Genomic DNA, 19,047 nt, shown 5'->3' on the forward strand with positions numbered 1-19,047 from the left:
ATATCCACCATGGCGGTAAATTCTCAACAGTATCGGCCGAATTCAAAACCCACAAGACGGGTTAATGGGGTAAACGTTTCATCCTTAGAAGATAAATTGGATAAGCTCACTAATATTGTTCAATCTATGCTTACAGAAAAGAAGAATCGGACCCAACTGTGTGGAGTTTGTACTACATCTGAACATCCGACGGATTTGTGCCCAATCCTTAACAAAAATTCAATGGCACATGTCGATGCCGTCGGAGGTTTTTCGGGACCTCCACAAAGACGATATGATCCTTTTTCTAACACCTACAATCCCGGGTGGAAGGATCATCCCAACTTGAATTACGGAGCTAATTCCTGATATAATCCATCATACCAACCGAGACCTTTGCAACCACCACAACTGCCACCCAAACCGAGCACATCTCTAGAAGCTATTATTTTGAGAGACTTGCCGTCGATGCTGCAAAATACTAACAAAGGACAGATGCATCAATTCAAGAGTTAACTAATCAAGTTAGTAAACTCTCGATGGCAGTTAATCGTTTGGAGTCTCAAGGAAAATTACCTTTCCAGACAGAGCCGAATCCTCGGCAGAATGCAAGTGCAATAACTCTTCGTAGCGGAAAAGTTCTGGAAACAGTTCCAGACAGAAGTCACGGGGAAGACAATGAACGGGAAAAGTAGATCTCTGATCCAAAAGCCAGACCGAAATCAAAAATTCAGAAACCAGTTGTGATACCACCTCCTTTTCCAGGGAGACTCGTGAAGGATAAGAAAGATAAGGAGGAAAAAGAAATCCTCGAAACGTTCAGGAAAGTGGAGGTAAATACCCCTTTGCTCGACGCTATCAAACAAATCCCTCGCTATGCAAAATTTCTCAAAGAATTGTGTACTAGCAAGAGGAGGTTACTAGGTAACGAAAGAGTAAATGTAGGAGAAAATGTCTCCGCGGTACTGCAAAAAAAAAGTTCCGCCCAAATACAAGGACCAAGGTATGTTTGCTATTTCCTGTGAGATAGGTAATGTAGGCATTAAGAAAGCTATGTGTGATTTAGGGGCTTCCATTAATGTTATGCCTTATCCTATTTATAGGTTGATTAACGCGGGTCCTTTGAAAAAGACAGGAGTAATAATCCAATTGGCGGACAGGTCAGTCGTCTATCCCGAAGGATTGCTTGAAGACGTCCTTGTTAAAGTTAACGAATTAGTTTTCCCTGCAGATTTCTACATTATTAATATGGAGGATGATAACTCAACTAATTCGTCTGACATTTTGCTTGGAAGGCCGTTCTTAAGTACCGCAAGCGCAAAAATTGACATTCGGAGCGGAACACTGACAATGGAGTTTGACGGTGAAATCGTGAAATTCAATGTCTACGAAGCTATGGGTCATCCTTCAAATATCTCTAGCATTGATATTATAGATTGTTTAACTCAAACTTATTCTGAATATCAGGATTTTGATGAGTTAGAAACTATCCTTTACAGAAGCATTGACATGGATGTTTTAAGTCGCCTCGATGAATTATCAATTATAAAAGATCCGTTACGAGAAATTGTCAAACACTTAGAGACTCAACCATCGTCGACGAATCGAGGTAACCAATTTGAACTATTATCTTCCCAAACTAAAATGTTGCCTTCGATTTTGCAGCCACCAACCTTGGAGCTTAAAGCATTACCAGACCACCTCAAGTACGTCTTTTTGGGAGAGAAAGACACTTTATCGGTGATAGTGTCAAACAAACTAACCAAAGACGAGGAGGAAAGTCTAGTTCAACTTCTGAGGGATTATAAGGAGGCTATTGGTTGGACAATAGCCGACATAAAAGGGCTAAGTCCATCCACCTGTATGCACAGAATTTCCATCGAAGATAACACGAAACCAAAAAGAGATGCTCAGAGGCGCCTTAATCCACCCATGATGGAGGTAGTGAAGAAGGAAATCCAGAAATTGTTGGATGCTGGAATGATATACCTGATCTCCGACAGTGATTGGGTTAGCCCGGTTCATGTCGTGCCCAAGAAAACTGGCGTGACAGTGGTGAAAAATTCATCAGGAGAGCTAGTTCCTACCCGAGTCCAGAATGGATGGAGGGTTTGCATCGATTACAGGAAGTTGAACGCAGCTACCCGAAAAGACCATTTTCCACTTTCCTTCATCGATCAAATGCTCGAGCAATTAGCTGGTAAGACTCATTATTGTTGTCTCGATGGATATTCAAGATTTTTCCAAATTCCGATAGCGTCTGAGGATCAAGACAAAACGACTTTCACGTGCCCCTTTGGAACGTTTGCATATAGACGAATGCCGTTTGGACTCTGTAATGCTCCGGCCATTTTCCAAAGATGCATGGTAATCACATCCATTTTGGGGTGATTTTGTAACACCCTTTATCTGACTCGATCGTTGGGTCCAAGCTACAATATGTCACATTTGTTGCCGGAACAACTATCATTAAATATACAGTAAATAAGTCATTCAAATATACATTCATGTCCTAAATACATTCATAATATGATACATAAACAAATCCGAGTAGTAATCAAGTTTACAAAAGTTCTTTTGTTGACTCAAGCATGAAATATGATCAAATTGTAAAGTTTTGAAAATTCAAGGTTGATGTCATGATCTCATATTTGTCACGTTGTGACGTTGCCAAACAGTTTGTCATGTCACGACGTTAAGCCACTCGACATTGTGACGTCACATACTATCGGTCGGCGTTGCGATAAGAAAATGTGATCGTCGAGACGAAGACTCTGTTTTGGTAAAAATTTAGCCATTTGGTACCTATTTCATGTCATCCGTACAAAACTTAAGTTTGGTACATAATTGCACAACTATACCTGCATAAAACCATTCCAAAGACATACCAAATAATAACATTTAGCCATTTCAAACCATTCAATACAACATTTCCACAATTTGGCATGAAAAGCTATCAATTTAAATTATTCAATTTCATCCTATTCAAATAATATATTTAGCCTTTCAATACCATTATTCTTCCATACCATTTCATGTTCAATTATACCATTTAAGTTCTATTCAAAATATCACATGATGTTACCAAAGCAAACGCATATACTCATGAACATTTACTTTTCCAAAATCAAGCATTAAATAAAGTTCTAACTAAGTAACTTCCAAGCTAACACTTATAAACACCTATGTACATGCCACACATAATCGAGTCTTAATACGATCAAAAGACTACCGAGTTAATAGGTGGATAGTGTAAGCTTCTCGTAGATCTAATCGACATATTCCACAATTTGGCAATCTATTAGAAAAGAAAAAATAACGAGGTAGGCATAATGAATGCTTAATAAGTTCATATGTATTTAAACAAGACACTTACCTCGATTTACAATTAAGCATGTTAAATTAATTAACTTGACAAAGTTTACCTAACATAACAAGTCACAACAACAAGGTGAGTTTTGATACATAACCAATCATGTAATTCAAATCAATTTCTCAATCCAATATATATATTTCAATAATCTAAGAATATAATTCAAGTTACACGAACTTACCAGGTTAAATTGCAGAAATACCAAAATTTAGAGACATTTTGGTAATTGTCTATTTTCCTCGAATTTCCACCCAATCTTGACATTTTTACCAATTTACCCTTAAAATATTACTTTTATTCAATTTAGTCCTTGAACCTAAAACATGCAAATTGGCCATTTTTAATGAGAACTCATGCTAGTTGAATAATCATTTATTTTCCTCCTCCTCCTCTCCATTCCACATCCTTGATATATACATAATACCACTATTAACTTGTTTACTCATAACAAGCTTTTCACTTGAGTCATAGTCACTAAATTAATTATATCTTAAGATAAAGAACTCCGAATTGAGATCCGCAAATTTTCTATAAAACTAGACTCACATACATTCTTACCATAAAATTTTCAAAATTTTTGGTTTAGCCAATAAGTACAGTTTATTCTTTAAAATTTCACTGTTTCTCTGTTTGACAGTTCTGACCCCTCTTCACTAAAAATTAATTATCTCTTTGTACAGAATTCGGATGATGTTCCTGATTATTTCTTTAAAAAATAGACTCATTAAGGATTTTAAACATATAAATTATAACCCATAATTTTTTTTACAATTTTTAATGATTTTTCCAAGTCAGAACAGGGGAACCCGAATTCATTCTAACCTTGTCTCACAAAATTTATTATATCTCATGATTTACAATTCCATTACTTACACCGTTTCTGCTGTGAGAAAATAGACTCAATAAGATTTATTTCCATATTTTATTCATACTCTAATTCTATTTCCACAATTTATGGTGATTTTTCAAGTTTAACCTACTGCTGTTGTCCAAAACTATTTTAGTGCAAAATGTTGATTACTAGGTGTATAACTCCCTTATTCCCTTTCTCTATAATATTTCTCATCACTTTCACTTATTTATCTTCACTAATATATCAAGAACATAAGACATTATATAAGAAAACTCTACTATAACATTATTTCCATGATTTTTCAATAATATCAAACTTAAAAATATATTGAAATATCTTGATGTTCTTACCTTGTGCTATTGATTTTAGTCTTTAACTTGATTTTCTCTCTCCTCCAGCTTCTATTTCTTGAATCTAACTTGATATTCTAGCTCCCCATTGTCTCCTTGTTATTCTTCTCTCTTGGAAGCTATGGCAATTCTTTTGATTTCTAGGTGAAAATGGTAATTTTTTGGTGGAAGGACCAAATTGTAAAGAAAGCAAAACTTTCTTTCTTCTCCTCTCTTCTCACGTTAGTTGCATGGAAATATGGTGGAATGAATGATTCTTCATCTTCCTTCTCTTATATATACTAAAGAAAATACTAATAAAATAATAAAATATCATTTAAAAATCAAATTAAAATATTAATAAACTAATATTTATTTATTTATTTAATATAAAATATCTCCAACATCATCATTATCTTCTAAATTTCTCTCTCTTCTAATTGACTATTGCCCTTTATAATCTTTAAAAATTTCATCCTTGAGTCATCACTTAATTTGGTAAAATTATGATTTAGTCCCTCAAAATTCTTCACCTTTTCAATTTGATCCTAATTCATCCATTTTCCTTAGTTTCTAGATTATTCCACCCTTAAAATATTTACACTATTGGTCCTTCAACTTTTTTGTATTTACACTTTAATCCCTCAAATTTTGAGTATTTACTCTTTGGCAACAAAACTTTTCTCACTTTTGCGATCTTGAATTAATATGTCATAATATAATTCCTAATGTTGCCATAACTCAAATTTTCCCTTTTTGTCACTTTATTTCCTTATTTTACTATCAATGATACCTACTTTCTTACTGTAGTAATTTTCAGGGTATTACAGTAATTGTTCAATTCGAACTCATATTGTTTCATATTAGAACTTTACCCGTTGAACCATTTAAAATATCGTTGGATACACGGATAGTACACACGAAGTGTACAAATTTGTAATCTGTCAATTCATATACATATGTGCTCATACAAGCAGGTTAATGGGAAGCTCTTCCGAGCCATATAACGGGAAGTTCATATGAGCCAAATATCGAGAAGCTCATAAGAGCTAAATAACTGGAAGCTCGTGAGAGCCATAGTGTGTCCGCAACACATGCAAGATCACAACCAAATCGAGAACCCTAGTGGCATGTCATTTGTATCCCTTCGAATTTCTAAGGTTTAAACGAAACTTGGTACTTGTCGGATATGTGATCAATAATTATACATGGAAATTATACAAATCACACACAATAATATTCAATTCAAAACAAATAAATGTACAATTTCGTTACACGAACTTACGTCGATAAGTTTTCGTAGATACGAAGGCTACTAATGTAACACCCCTAAGACGTAAATGTCGTTAGAACAGGGTTACGAAGAATTACCAAAATTTATAAATCAAATAAAAAGATAATTCATATCATATAGCATTTATATTAGAACTCAATCATAATGTCCTTTATATGAGCTCTCGAGGCCCAAAATACACATTAGAAACAAGTCGAGACTAAACCGGATACTCAGAGAATTTTTTAGAAAATACCGAAATTTATCTAAAGTGCAGAGGACACACGCTTGTGTGGTTAGGCCATGTGTCTCACACAGTCAAGGGACACGCCCGTGTCTTAGGCCGTGTGGACATTCAAAATAGGGACACACGGCTGTGTCCCAGCCCGTGTCCAAACTTGGGAGCTCTCTGACTTGAGTCACATGGCCAAGCCACACGTGCGTGTGCTAGATCGTGCGAACACACTGACTTGTATTAATAAGACGCAGGGGTCACACAGCTAAGCCACACGCCCGTGTGCTAGGCCGTGTGAGCATTATGTTTTACATTAATTAAAAGATACAGGGGACACACGGCCGTGTCACCTGGCCGTGTGTCATACACGGCTAAGACACACGTCCGTATCTCTACCCATGTGGACGAAATAGGCCATTTCCAAGCCACATTTCTCACCCATTTTAGTATCAACCTAAACGCAACATTTTAACATTCACAAGCCATAACAAAGCAACCAAAACAAGCCAAAATCATGTCTTAAACATGATATATTGCCACATATATCCAAGTATCTAATATTATCAAATTAACTTAATACATATATATGCATATTTTACCTAATATACTATCTCAAACCAATCATCAATATGCCTATTGTTTTCCATCTATCAACCATTTCAAACACACATCAAACATGTTAAGGCAATATATATAACATATCAAAATATACCAATCACAAGCCATACCAATGGCTATTTTCAAACAAACATTTACTGTAACACCCCCTAACCCCAAACAATCACCAAAACAGGGTTATGAGGCATTACCGAACCTATCAGACAACTTACGAATAATTCACAATTAAAATAAAATTCATAGCATAATTTAATAATTAAATCCCTATAATGAACTCTCAAAGCCCAAAACATATATTAAAATTAGAATGGAGCTTGTTCGAGTATTCCGAAAAATTTTCGTAAATTTTATATTTTGAAAATTTTCGACAGTATTTCTGCTTATTTTTACATAAAACCCCCATGCAAATTTAAAACCAAAACAAACCAATACCAATATTTCAATCAAAGATTTTATACCTTAGAACGCTACTAAATCATGCTTAATAAATTGATTTACTACTTTAATTATAAAGGATAAAGTTAACATGTAAAAAAAAATTAATTCATATCTTTCATTCCATTTCAAGATTTAATACTAAGTTTACTAATTTATAACTTTAAACTTTATTCATAATCCAAAAGATCATAACCATTTACTTACAACCAAGATCATTTAGCATATATATATTTACATATATATATATATGACTCGTGTACAATCACCTAGTACATGCCACTAAAACAAAAGGAATAAATACATCACCAAAATTTTCTTGTTGGAGTCGAGATCTTTCTGGATGCTGAACTGGACCTTGAACTCTAATGACCTGCGTGTGGAAACAACCGTACGCTGAGTATTTCATACTAAGTGGTATTACTTATTTATTTAATAAAAATCTATTTAACAACAAATAATAATATTACAAATGTACATATATATTTTATTTATAAATGTACAATATCATCTATACCATACATTTGTCATCATTTATTTTATTTATCACACAAAAATCTTATAATTTAATTATTTATCTAATAAATATCTATCTAATAATTTAATATAATTATTACAAATGTATATATTTTTATCAATACATTTGTATTAAATCACTACCATACATTTGTCTTTGTTTAACTTATTTCATAATATAATAATAATAACAATTAATATAATTTATTATTTAATATTAAACCTTAATGATTATTAATGAAATTTTAATAGAAAATATCACATAAAAATCTTCAATCTTACCGAGCTTATGCCGCATCATACTTATGAATTGGCTTAATTGCCATTTTGATCCTTTATACTTTCTTTTAATCTATAATTAAACTTTTACCCTTCACTCTATTTAGTCCTTTTTCCTAATTATTCTTAATTAGACTAAATTCACCTAATTAATACCTAATTAAGCACTCAACTAAACTCATAATTACTTCTAATAATTATTTATGACTCAGTTTACTAAGACGGAGGCCCGATGCTCGAGAATTTTGGGTCATTACATTTCTCTCCCTTAATAAATTTCGTCCTCGAAATTTACCTGAGAAAAGATGCGGATATTGTGTTCTCATCGTCTCTTCCGGCTCCCAAGTCACTTCTTCCACACTATGACTTCTTCATAAAACTTTTATTAGAGGAACTTTTTTATTTCTTAATTCTTTCACTTCTCGTGCTAATATCTGAACCGACTCTTCTCCATAAGTCAAATCAGATTGAATTTCAATATCTTCAGCGGGAATAACATAAGAAGGATCTGATCTATATCTTCGAAGCTTCGAAACATGAAAAACATCGTGAATATTTTGTAATTCCAGAGGTAAAGCCAATCGATAGGCAACCGGTCTAATTCTTTCAACTATTTCATACGGTCCAATAAAACGTGGACTCAATTTACCTTTTCAGCCAAATCTTAAAATTTTCTTCCAAGGCGATACTTGGAGGAATACTTTATCACCAACTGAATATTCAATGTCTCGTCGTTTCAAATCTGTATAAGATTTTTGTCTGTCGAAGGCGGCTTTCAGTCTATCTTTAATCTTTTTAACAGTTTCCTCTATCTCTTGAATCAATTTTGGCCCAATCACTTTTCTTTCTTTTAATTCTGTCCAACATACCGGTGATCGACACCTTCGACCGTATAGTGCTTCATACGGAGCCATCTGAATACTAGATTGAAAACTATTATTATAAACAAATTTTTCTAGTGGCAAATATTGTTCCCAACCTGATTCAAATTCGATGATATAAGCTCTCAACATATCTTCCAAAATCTGAATTACCCACTCGGATTGTCCGTCAATTTGTGGATGAAATGCAATACTAAAATTGAGTCGAGTTCCCAACAAATCATGTAATTGCTTCCAAAATCTCAATGTAAACTGAGGGTCCCAATCTGAAATTATCGATACCGGAATACCATGTAATCTAACAATTTCTTGGATATAAACCTCAGCAAGCTTCTGTAGTGACCAGTCGGTTCTCACTGCTATAAAGTGAGCAGACTTGGTAAGCCTATAACCTATAACCCAAATAACATTATTTTTGCTTGCTGACAATGGTAATCTCGTAACAAAATCCATGGTAATGCAATCCCATTTCCACTCGGGAATAGCAATAGGCTGTAACAAACCTGTTAGTACCTGATGTTCTACTTTTACTCGCTGACAAGTCAGACATTTACCGACATATTCAACTATATTTTTCTTCATTCTTGGCCACCAATACAGTTCTCGTAGATTACGATACATCTTCGTTCCACCAGAGTGCAAAGCAAAAGGACTATCATGTGCTTCTCTGAGAATCAATTCTTTAATCTCAGAAGTAGCTGGGATACAAATCTGATTCCGAAACCTTAAACAATCATGTTCGTCAATACTAAAATTTTCTACCGTACCATGCTGTACCATTTCTCTTTTCTTTCGTTATCTTCTCATCTTCCATCTAAGCTGCTCTAATTTGATCAAATATCACTGGCTTAACTTTTAATTCAACTAACAAATTTTCATCATCATTGATACTAAGCCGAGCAAATATTATTCGTAATTCAACCGCTGCTTTTCTGCTCAAAGCATCTGCTACCACATTTGCCTTTCCTGGATGATAATCTATAATACAATCATAGTCTTTTAGAAGTTCTATCCATCGTCTCTATCTCAGATTCAACTCCTTTTGTGACAGAAGATATTTAAGACTTTTATGATCAGTGTAAATAACATTTCTCACCATACAGATAATGTCTCTAAATCTTCAATGCAAAGATTATAGCAGCTAACTCTAAATTGTGTGTCGGGTAATTGCGTTCATGTGGCTTCAACTGTCGAGATGCATAAGCTATTACCTTTCAGTCCTGCATCAATACACAACTCAAACCATTCAAAAAAGCATCACTATACAATATGAAATCTTTTCCCGATTCTGGTAAAGTTAGAACTGGTGCCTCTGTCAATATTTGTTTCAATGTCTCAAAACTTCTCTGACATTGATCATCCTAGATAAATGGAACATTCTTTTGTACCAGTTTAGTCATTGGTAATGCTATCTTCGAAAATCCATTAACGAACCTTCGATAGTACCTGGCTAAACCCAGAAAACTGCGGACCTCAGATACATTCTTTAGTACCTTCCATTGAAAAATTGCCTCGATCTTCTTCGGATCAACTCTAATCCCATCAACAGATACAACATGTCCCAAGAATACTACCTTTGATAACTAGAATTCACATTTACTCAGTTTCTCGTACAACTATTTTTCCCACAAAATCTGTAGCACTGTTCTGAGATGCTGATAATGTTCTACCTCAGTCTTCGAATAAACCAATATATCATCAATGAAAACCACCACAAACTGATCTAAATACGGTTGGAAAATACGGTTCATCAAATCTATGAAAGCAGTTGGAGCATTAGTCAACCCGAACGGCATCACAAAAAATTCATAATGATCATATTGAGTACGAAATGCAGTCTTCGAAACATCATTTTCTTTTACTTTCAGCTGATAATACCCAGATCTCAAGTCAATCTTTGAAAATACCGAGGCTCCTTTTAACTGATCAAATAAATTATCTATACGAGGCAACGGATACCGGTTCTTGATCGTCACTTTGTTCAATTGCCGGTAATCAATGCAAAGCCGCATTGATCCATCTTTCTTTTTAACAAATAACATTGGAGCTCCCCAAGGTGAAATGCTCGGTCTAATAAATCCATGATCTAGTAAGTCCTGTAACTGCACCTTCAACTCTTTTAATTCAGTGGGTGACATTTGGTACGGAGGTATAGAGATTGGTGCTGTACCCGGGTACACTTCTATAGCAAATTCAACCTCTCTGTCAGGTGGTACGCCCGGTAGTTCTTCAGGGAATACATCTGGAAACTCACATACAGTTCTGGTCTTACTGCACTAACTACTAACCGAATCCGAATTAATAACATAAGCTAGATATGCTGTACAACCCTGTTAAAGAAATTTATTAACCTTGATTACTGGAATGATACGTCTTGATCCACTAGTACGAATGCCATTCACCTCAATTTTGTCCCCGTCTTCTGTCTAAATACTAAACCTCTTTTTATAGCAATCCAATACCACTCTATGTTCAGACAACCAATCCATACCCAAGATTACATCAAAGTCACCGAAAGGCATGATCAATAAATCAACGGAAAACATTTTATCATGTATCATCAACGGGCATCTCTGGTATGCTCTATGTACAGACACAGTTTGTCCTAAATGGATAGACACTTCTATTAAAACTCTAGATATTTCAGATTTTAAGTTTTTCAACTCAACCAGTTTTGAATTAATATATGAATGTGACGACCCTGGTCAATTAAAGCATAAAAGCTCAGAATGCAATAAAAATATACCTGTCACAACATCATGGGCATTACCTTCTTCCCGAATCCGAACTACATAGGCCCTGGCTGGTGCTCTTGCCTCTGACTGTTGTGTAACTATGTCACTACTCCTATGAACACCTCCACCTCTAGATACCGAACTACCTCTACCTGACCCTCTACCTCTAGTAGTAGGCACTGATCTCTGAGATGCTGTAGGTATAGTACCTTCACTTTTTGGGCAATGTCGGATGAAATAATTTATGGACCCGCATTGAAAACACCAACGAGTTATCTTCCAATATTCACCAAAGTGCTTCTTTCCATAGTGTTCACAGTCGGGGATATCAATATTTCGTGAAGGTCCCTTTACACTACCGGTAGAAACAGTAGTCTGTTTACCCTAATTTTTATCACCTCGATCTGATCTGAAACTTGACCTCCAACTGCCTCTGAATTCTCTAAATCTCTTTGGTAAAGAATTAGAACTAGCAGTTCCAACTCATTTCCTAGTTGATTTAATCATTTCAGGCTTTTTGTCTAGCTCCAGAACTTGTTCTACCATTTTCGCTCTTTCAACCAAATCTACAAATTCTGTAATTCGCTGTGACACCAGCTGTACTCTGATTTCATCTCTCAATCCTCGTAGAAATCTCTTACAGCTATCAGCTTCTATTGGAATGAACTCAGTAGCATATCGGCTCAATCGAGAAAATTCTCTTTCATAATCCACTATTGATAGGTTACCTTGCTTCAACATTAGAAATTCATGCTTTTTATCTTCAATATATAGCTCTCCAACATACTTATTCTGAAATAATTCCCATGTTACTTGTTCTGCTAGAAAATGTCGGATTACAAATTCCCACCACAGGTAAACCTCACCTTGAAGTAATGAAATGGCATAGATTAAGCATTCTCGAGGGGTACATTCTAATTGCTGCAGAACTCGTTTAGTTGATTCCATCCAATTCTCTGCTGTAGATGGATCAACTTCTGTCAAACCCATAAATTCTGTAGCACCATATTTTCTTAACTCTTTTATCGGGGCCCGTCTTTGTGTTGGTACAGAAGTTGTAGCAGGAACAGTCCCCGCTACTCTTTGTAGAGCATCGACAATAATTCTTAACAAGTGTGAGTTATCTCTATCTCTTTGTTCATTTAAAGGTTGATTTCTTCTAGGATTTACACTAGGTGTTATCGACTCTGTTTCATCTAACCCGAAAGATTCTTCTCCTCTGGTATACATTTCTTCATCTATATCATTTACTCTTTCATCAGACACCTTTAATCTATAAAACAAAAATAAACAAATTAATAGACCAGCATCCAAAATTCTTGACTCACTTTCAACTCAACAGTGGCATGTACTACTAGACTCATTTCTGAGCTCGATTTAGCTCGAGAATCGACTAAACTTGCTAGCTCTGATACCAACAATTGTAACACCCCTTAACCCCAAACTATATCCGAAACAGGGTTATGAGGCATTACCGGACCTATCAGACAACTTACCAATAATTCACAATTAAAATAACATTCATAGTATAATTTAATAATTAAATCCCTATAATGGACTCTCGAAACCCAAAACATATATTAAAAATAGAACGAAATAATTAAAGTAGTAAATCAATTTATTAAGCATGATTTAGTAGCGTTCTAAGGTATAAAATCTTTGATTGAAATATTGGTATTGGTTTATTTTGGTTTAAAGTTTGCAGGGGGTTTTATGTAAAAATAAGCAGAAATACTGTTGAATTTTTTTTAAAAAAATTACAAAAAAATTTTCGGAATACTCGAACAAGTTCCGTTCTACTTTTAATATATGTTTTGGGCTTCGAGAGTCTATTATAAGGATTTAATTATTAAATTATACTATAAATGTTATTTTAATTGTGAATTATTCGTAAGTTGTCTGATAGGTCTGGTAATGCCTCGTAACCCTCTTCCGACGACGATTTGGGATTAGGGGGTGTTACATTTACATGCCATCGTTGGCCAAATTTTGCCTATAAATGTCATTATAACCAAAATTGATTTACTATATATACCGAGATGGGCCGATGGATAGTATGATGTAGCTTCGACCAACTTCCAACCTTAACGAGCTTCCGAGTTACTATAAAGCAGGGGAAATATAACAATGTAAGCATTTAAGCTTAGTAAGTTCGTATAACATGGAATTTAACTTACCACTTAATCACAATTAAGGTAAGCATTTAATGCATAATCAAACCAAATTGGCCAAAAGCCCTAACACATATCCTCATCAACCATGTTAGTCATGTATTTCATATGAATATCAAGAAACATGTATGAGCTCATCAATAATCAAATTTCCATATACATATACCTTCCACATCATGTGTTCATATAACATTTACAAATAATATCCATGTATTTCAGGTATATACCCGTAATAATTCGTCTCGAATTCATATTATCTCGTGTCAAAACTTTGCCCGTTGAATCATTCAAAACATCGATGGATACACGGGTAGTACACACGAAGTGTACAAATCTATAATCTGTCAATTCATATACAGGTATGCCCATATAAGTATGTAATCAATAAGCTCTTTCGAGCCATGTAACGGGAAGCTCATGTGAGCCATATAACGGGAAGCTCTTGCGAGCCAATTATCAGGAAGCTCATACGAGCCATAAATGAGAAGCTCAAGAAAGCCAAATATCGGGAAGCTCATAAGAGCTGTAATCGGGAAGCTCATGTAAGCCAATATTAAGAAGCTCGTGAGAGACATGTAATGGGATGCTCATAAAAGCTAAATAACAGGACGCTCTTGCGAGTTGTGGTGTGTCCGCAACATATGCAGGACCACAACCAATCAGGAACCCCTAACGACAATGTCATTTGTATCCATTGAATTTCTTAGATTTAAACAAGATTAGATACTTGTCGGATATCTTTGGATATGTGATCAATATTTATACATTTTACAAACATAAATTTTAATTTAACGTATAAACATATAATTTAGTTACACGAACTTACCTTGACAAGTGTTTGTATACACAAAAGCTACTAATCTGATACTTTCTCTTTTTCTCGATCTAACTCCGTATTGTGTCTATCCAGATCTATACGAATGAATTTAGATCAATTTAATACAATTAATATTATTAAATTCAATCCAATACACATTTTTGGCAAAATTACTATTTTCCCCTTATACTTTCAATTAATTACGATTTCATCCCTAGGCTCGGAAAATGAAATTCATACAATTTAATACTTATTCCAAGCCTAGCCGATTTTCATATGTCACAAAAGCAGCCTATTTATTTCATAAAATTTAGAATTTTTCCATGAATTTTCCATCTTTTTAATTTAGTCCCTAAATCATAATTTCATCAAAATTCTCTTTACAAAAGTTGTTTATCTATCAACAACCTTTCATTTTGTACTATAAAACTTTATAATTCAACTATAATAATCCATGGAAAAACCCTAATACTTTAATATTTTTACAAATTAATCCCTGAGATAGCTAGATTAAGCTATTACGATCTAGGAAACATAAAAATCATTAAAAACGGGACAAGAATACTCACCTAATTAAGCAAAATAAGCTTGCTAACTTCAAGCTCCCATGGAAAGGGTTTCCATGTTTTAATTTTATGAAAGATGATGAAAATGATGATATTTTTATTATTTAATTCATTTATCATCTTTTATTTAATCATCTTTCCAAAATTAACCTCAATAATTCACTAATTTCCAATGATGAATAATCATTCTTATCTACTAACTCCACTAAATGGTCTATTTGCCATATAAGGGCCTCTAATTTTGAATTTCATAGCTTTTTGGTATCTTTAGCTACTAGAATTCAACTTTTACACTTTATGCAATTTAGTCCTTTTTATCAAATTAAACATGTGATCGGTAAAATTTTCTTAACAAAATTTTCATACGATATTCCTATCATACTGTAGAACATAAAATAATATTAAAATAAAATTATTTTCTGACCTTGGATTTGCCGAAATCACTGTTCTGATTTCACTGAAAACGAGATGTTACAACTAATCTGATACTTTTTCTTTGCATCGATCTAACTCCGTATTAGGTCTATTCGGATCTATACGAATGAATTTAACTCAATTTAATACAATTCAATCCAACACATCTTTTGGCAAATTTTCTATTTTTCCCCTATACTTTTAATTAATTACAATTTTGTCCCTAGGCTCGGAAAATGAAATTCATACAATTTAATCCTTATTTCAAGCCTAGCCAATTTTCATATTATCAATAGCAGCCCATGAATTTCATAAAATTCAAAATTTTTCCATGAATTTATCTTATTTTCAATTTAGTCCCTAAATCATAATTTCATCAAAATTCTCTTTACAAAAGTTGTTTATCTAACAACAACCTTTCATTTTCTACCATAAAACTTCAAAATTCAACTATACTCATTCATGGAAAAACTCTAATACTTTAATAGTTTTTCAAATTAATCCCTGAGATAGCTAGATTAAGCTATTACGATCTCGAAAACATAAAAATCATTAAAAAACGTGACAAGAATACATACCTAATTAAGCTAAATAAGTTTTCTAGATCTCAACTTCCATGGCTAGGGTTTCCATGTTTTTGTTTTAGGAAAGATGATGAAAATGATATTAATTTAATTATTTATTTCATTTATCATCATTATTTTTTCATCTTTCCAAAATTAACCTTAATATTTTCTTCAATTTCCAATGATGAATAATCATCATTATCTATTAACTCCTCAAAATGGTCTATTTTCCATATAATGACCTCAAATTTTAAATTTCATAGCTATTTGATACCTTTAGCTATTAGAATTCAACTTTTGCACTTTATGCAATTTAGTTCTTTTTATCAAGCTAGACATGAAAACGATAAAATTTCTTAACGAAATTTTCATACGATATTTCTATCATACTGTAGACCATAAAATAATATTAAAATAATTTTTTTTGACTTCAAATTTGTGGTCCTGAAACCACTGTTCCAATTTTACTAAAAACGGGCTGTTACAAAATACATTTTGTGTCATCTCGTTTTCTCATTCCATAATAACAGTATTACCCGATGAAACTCAGTAAATTAACTTGAATACACTGGTACTAATCACATTTGATGCTCGTCCGAGATGAACATATATTCGTGTTAGGTTACCTGTCTAGGTTAAACTTTTATATCGGCACAACGAATAACTTGGCTAAAGTTGTAAATATACATATCAGATTACCTATACAAGCCTTTTAAATGACATCAGATTACTCGTCTGAACTAAACTTATGTCACATGTATCTTCGAGTCTGCAACAAATATTGGATCTCGATAATCATCAATAATTAACCACATTTGTTGCTCGTTTGAGCTGAACATATATTCGTGTTAGGTTACTCATCCGGGCTAAGCCTTTATATTGACACATCAAATAGCTTGGTTAAAGTTGTAAATATATATGTCAAGTTACCCGTTTGGGCTAAACCTTTAAAATAGCATCAGGTTACTCATCCGAACTAAACCTGTGTCACATGTATCTCTGAGTTCGCAAAAAATGTTGGATCTTGGTAATCAATCTATATCCATATGTACAAGGCCTTTATTAAGTTCATTAGAGTAATTCCAACATATTAATTCATATTCATTTCTTTACAATTTAATCCAAATATCACATTTTGTACCAAATCGTAAACAATCCAAATTTCAATCAAACATATATATTATTAATTTTAAAAACAAAAAAATTTTAAAAGAAACACACCATATGAACTTACTTGATTAAATTGGCAGACAAGTTAAATTGCAAAGACTAATCGGTAATTTTACCTTTTCCTTAGTTATCTTTAGTTTGGTTCAAATCATGATCTATATAATAATTCAATTCAATTTATCAATTCCACATATCTTATATCATCCTATTTTATGCATGTATCAATTCAATTTCATTATTCTAGTGCCCTTAAAATTTTGCATTTTATTCAATTTAGTCTCTAAATCCGAAATTGCCATAACTTTCAAATTTGAGCTTCAATTTCAAAACTGATCTCAATTGCACCCTTCTATAACCATATATTAACTATAATTACAAAAATATTACACCAAATTTTAATTTATGCACTTTAGTCCTTATGTTAAAAAACTAGCAATTAAACTTTACAAACTAGTCCTTTTCATTCCTAAGCTTAAAATCTAAAAATTTAGTACCAAAAAATTCAAGAAATCAACAATTGAATCTTTTAAAAACCTCAACAATTTTGCAAATTGGTACACGAACTAGTTAAATCAAACTCTCGAGACCTCAAAAATATAAAAATTACAAGAAAAGGATTGAATTGAACATACCTATGAATGGTTGAAAGTTTAAAGCCCTCAAGCCCTATTCTTTTCTTTTGGTTTCGTGGAGAAGATGAAGCTGAGCCAAAAATGTTTTGTTTTTCGTTTTATTTTAACTTATATACTTAATCAATTTATTAATTAATTATAATTAACCTAATTAAACATAATTAACTAATTTTAATCTAAATTAACACATTTAGTGGATTACACCAAACATCCACCACCGTTTGGTCATAATATAGTGGTCTAATTACTCAATTGGTCCTTTAGCTAATTAAAATTTCATGGTGATTAATTTTTACCACTTTTACAATTTAATCATTGTACCTTAATTAGCTATCCATTTGACAAAATTAAGGGACCAAACTATAATTAACCTTTATACTAACATCGTAAATATTATCAACTATCGGCAATGGGGTTCCGAAATCGCCATTTCCGACACCACTGAAAAACGGGTTGTTACAAATTTGATAAAAACGCAAATTTAGAGGCTAAAAAAGCTAAAAGTTAAATGAAAAACTAAAATGACTTTTTTTTTAATGTTGAAGAGACAAAAAGAAAAACAAAATTAGATTATTGGACTAGTAAATATACGTGTAGATAGTTGTCTGTCTTCGTTTGTATACTCGAATTTGTAACAACATCCTATTATGGAATAACTTATATTATTATAAGAGTTAATTGCATTAGACATTCCTAAACTATGATTTTTTAAAATTAGTCTCCAAACTTTAAAATGTTTTAATTACATCCTTAAACTATCAATATTATATATAACAATTATGTTCTATTATTAAAGCCGTTAATTTAATCATTAAATGACATGTCAAATCATGTGTGGCATAATTTAAAACGAAAACTTTAAAGAAAGTAGAACGTTATGGCATAATTTTTAAAAATTAAAATTAAAAATTAAATAAAAAAAGAGATAGTGAATGATAAAGCTTTTGTAAAAGCTTCAAAAACCTCTAAACTAGGATTTTTACATCTTTATTATTATCTCATTATATGTTTTGATGATATCTGCTATTTTTGACACAATACCTAGAACTACTCATAGCCTCTCCCCAACTCATAAATAGGAGGATAATGCGCTTCAGCGCACTCAAACCCACGTCCTCCTGCACCGGCAACAATGTCCATGCCAATCGAGTTAAGATTTAACTGGCTTACAACATCCATTTTTAAATATTCATTTTTATTTAAAA

This window comes from Gossypium hirsutum, chromosome D11 (assembly GCF_007990345.1).
Source record: "Gossypium hirsutum isolate 1008001.06 chromosome D11, Gossypium_hirsutum_v2.1, whole genome shotgun sequence".
Classification (NCBI taxonomy): Eukaryota; Viridiplantae; Streptophyta; class Magnoliopsida; order Malvales; family Malvaceae; genus Gossypium; species Gossypium hirsutum.